The sequence below is a fragment of the Meriones unguiculatus genome, chromosome 6 (assembly GCF_030254825.1).
Source record: "Meriones unguiculatus strain TT.TT164.6M chromosome 6, Bangor_MerUng_6.1, whole genome shotgun sequence".
Classification (NCBI taxonomy): Eukaryota; Metazoa; Chordata; class Mammalia; order Rodentia; family Muridae; genus Meriones; species Meriones unguiculatus.
This window is the reverse complement of record NC_083354.1, coordinates 12,215,685-12,219,114: the sequence shown is the minus strand read 5'-3', so window position 1 is coordinate 12,219,114 and position 3,430 is coordinate 12,215,685. Positions and strand designations below refer to the sequence as shown.

The following is a 3,430-nucleotide window of genomic DNA, read 5'->3' as shown; positions in this document are numbered from 1 at the left end:
TTTTGTGCAGTTTAGGTATCAAGGTTACTGTGTCCTCATTGAATGAGTTTAACAAAACTCCTTCTGTTTCTCTTCTGTGGAATATTTTGAGGAGTATTAGTATTGTAAGTTTGGGAGCATTCTGTACTAAAACCATCTGGCCGAGGGCTCTTTTTGGTTGGAAGACTTTTGATGACTGCTTCTATTTCCTTAGGGGTTATAGGTCTATTTAAATTGTTAACCTGATCTTGATTTAACTTTGATAAGTGTTGTCAAGAAAATTGTCCATTCCATTTAGATTTTCCAACTTTGTGACATACAGGTTTTTGAAGTACAATCTAATGATTCTTTGTTCCTTGGTGTCTGTTGCTATATCCTATTTTCATTTCTGATTTTATTAATTTGGATACTCTCCCTTTTTCTTTTAATTATTTTGGCTGAGGGTTTGTCTATCTTGTTGCTTTTCTCAAAGAACAAGGTCTTGGTTTCTTTGATTCTTTGTATTGTTCTCTTTGTTCCTAAGTTATAGATTTTAGCTCTGAGTTTGATTATTTCCTGCCATCGACTACTCTTGGGTTTACTTCCTTTTTGTCTAGAGCATTCTGGTGAGCTGTTAAGTTGCTAGCATAAATGCATTTAGTTCTATGAACTTTCCTCTTAACACTGCTTTCATTGTGTCCAATAGGTTTGGGTATGTTGTGCCTTCATTTTCACTGAATTCTAGAAAGTCTTTAATCTCTCTCTCTCTTTTTTATTTCCTCCCTGAAAGAGTGTCATTAAGTACAGAGTTGTTCATTTTCCATGAGTTTGTAAGCATTCTGTTTTTTCTGTTGTTGCTGAAGTCTAGCTTTCATCCATGGTGGTCTGATAGAATACAAGGTGTTATTTCAATTTTCTAGTATTTGTTGAGGCTTGCTTTCTGTCCCAGTATGTGGTCAGTTTTGGAGAAGATTCCATCAGGTTCTGAGAAGAAGGTATATTCTTTTTTGTTTGGATGGAATGTTCTGTAGTTATCTGTTAAATCCAATTGACTCATAACATTGATTAGTTTCATTATTTCTGTGTTTGGTTTCTGTTTTGATGACCTGTTCATCACTGAAGTTTTCTACTATTAATGTGTGACATTTGATATGTGATTTAAACTCTAATAACGTTTCTTTTACAAAGGTGGGTGCATATATTTCAAAATTGAGATTTCATCTTGGTTGATTTTTCCTTTGATGAATATGAAGTGTCCTTCCTCAATTCTTTTGATTAATTTAGGTTGAAAATCTATTTTAATAGATATTTGAATAGCTATTCCAGCTTGCTTCTTGTGTCCATTTGCTTGAAAAAAAAAAAAAAAAACATTTTCCAGCCCTTTATTCTGAGTCTATCATTGTTGCTGAGGTGTGTTTCTTGTATGTAGCAGAATGATGGGTCCTATAGTTTTATTCAGTATGGAGACTGTTTCAGGTTCAAAATGCTATGAATCTAATGATATTATATTTTTGGTTTCTTATTTTTATTGTTCCATTTTGAATTTTACATCATGCATTCCAATACCACTCATTTCCCCTTCTCCTCATACTCACTCTCTTCCCTTGCAAACTCCTCCCTCCCCCAACAGAGAAAAAAAAATCTCACTGTAGAAGCTGTAATGTGTCAGAGTGTACCCTATAGTATATCCTTTATCCACATTTCTTTGCTTTCAATTTTCATTCCAATGACTCTTAGTCTGGTTTGAGGCCTATGGCTTCTGATAGTCTATGAATAGCGTAACCTCACTGGGACTCCTCTCAGATATCCCTGTTGTTGCCCTGTTTTAGGTAGCTCCTGTAGTTTTGGACCAGCCCCTTCATGCACTACTGCATTTCATCATGGGTAGATATTTTATGAGGTAGATATTGGGGTGGGGCAATTCAAAACCCTAGATCTGGGTCATAGAGGTAGCTGAGTTGGTCAGCCCTGGTTCACTCTCAACTCCCACATGCATGGATAGCTCTACTGCACTGTGCAGGTGAGGTGCTGGGCCTGCCCTCTTGAGTGCTATGGCAGGTATGGGACAGGGCTACTTCTCCCTCTCTGATGACTTCAGTGCAAACTCTCCTGGCTGCCATTGATGGCCAGAGGTAAAGGGGGCAATTTCTCTCCCTTCCCCAATGTCACCAAATAGCAGACAAATTTCAGGGACAGTTCACCCAACCCCCCACCACTAGGATCAGCACTACTGTGCTGCCCAAGTGAGGTTCAGGGATGACTCTCTTGAGTACTACAGCTGGCTAGGGACAGGGGCAGTTCTCCTGCTCTCATGACCCCTGATCCAGCTCTTCCAGAATGCCCAAGTGAGAAGTGGGGCCAGTTCTTCACAGCCCTCGGACATCAATATATCTCAGGGAGGCAGCCCAAAGCAAGGACATCTGCTTGGCCTTTGGTGGTTACAGACCCCTGCTACTGCAGGACCACAAACCCAGAAATGGCCTTGGATGGCAGCACATGCCATGACCCCACCATGGTCCCAAGTGGCATCACTGGCTACTCACATCAGGCTGTTCTTCACTACTCTTGAGTCTCCCGTTATGCCTCTCTTCATTGTGTCCATATCCTTCTGTTTCTCTTTCTCTTCTATTTCCCCACCACTTACTTGCTCCTTTTAGTGGTGTCCAGGGTCTCTGAGTATCTGGTGTTTGTTTCAGGAGTGATCTCAGGAGTGACCAAGCAGGGGTCATCTTAGGCATAGCCCTATGCAGCTGCAGACTGATGGTCATCTAAGGCAAGCTCCCTGTCTTGGTCCCATGACATCACTCTGGTGGTCACTCCTCACTGGGACGCAACCAAGTGGCCCTATGCAAGGGTAATTTGTCTCAGGCTCTCTCTCTCTCTCTCGCTCTCTCTCTCTCTCATGGCCCACAGTCCCAGGCTGGGTTCTTCTAAGTCTACGGCTTGCTCCCTACCCTGGAAGCTTGCACTGTAGTAGACTCTTGGTTGTCTCAGGAGAGCTCCCTGTCCTGACACCCTGGTGCCAAGATGGTGCTCATCTTGGGCTTGCTATTTTTTGAGAGACTATTAGGCTGTTCATCATTCAGTTGTGGATCAGAGCACTGAGCGTAGACATAGCCTCTCTGCTCGTATTGACACACATGTGACACAGAAAACACAACTGCAATGCCTCTGGGGGCAGGTACCTTTTGATTTTTTGGCTTCTTCTATAATGTACAATTATTTTTTTAATTAAAACTGTTCATTTTCAACTGATACACAAAACATTCATATTGTATGTTTTTATGGGGCCTCTTGTGATGCTCTAGTAGAATATGTGGTGTCTAATGTTTAACTGTTTAAGCATTACTATATTGTAATTTAGCATTCCCTTGTAATAAAACATTCTAATAATTTCTTCCAAAGTTTTACAGACCACTGTCAATATCTTTAGTATTGTATTGTATTTATTGTATTTAGTATTGTAACTGCA

At 40.6% G+C, this 3,430-nt stretch overlaps 1 pseudogene; it reads right to left on the bottom strand.

The window, feature by feature from the left end:
- Positions 1–3,020: 3,020 nt before the first annotated feature.
- LOC132655003 (small nucleolar RNA SNORA17) lies at positions 3,021–3,140 on the bottom strand (annotated as a pseudogene).
- Positions 3,141–3,430: the final 290 nt, after the last annotated feature.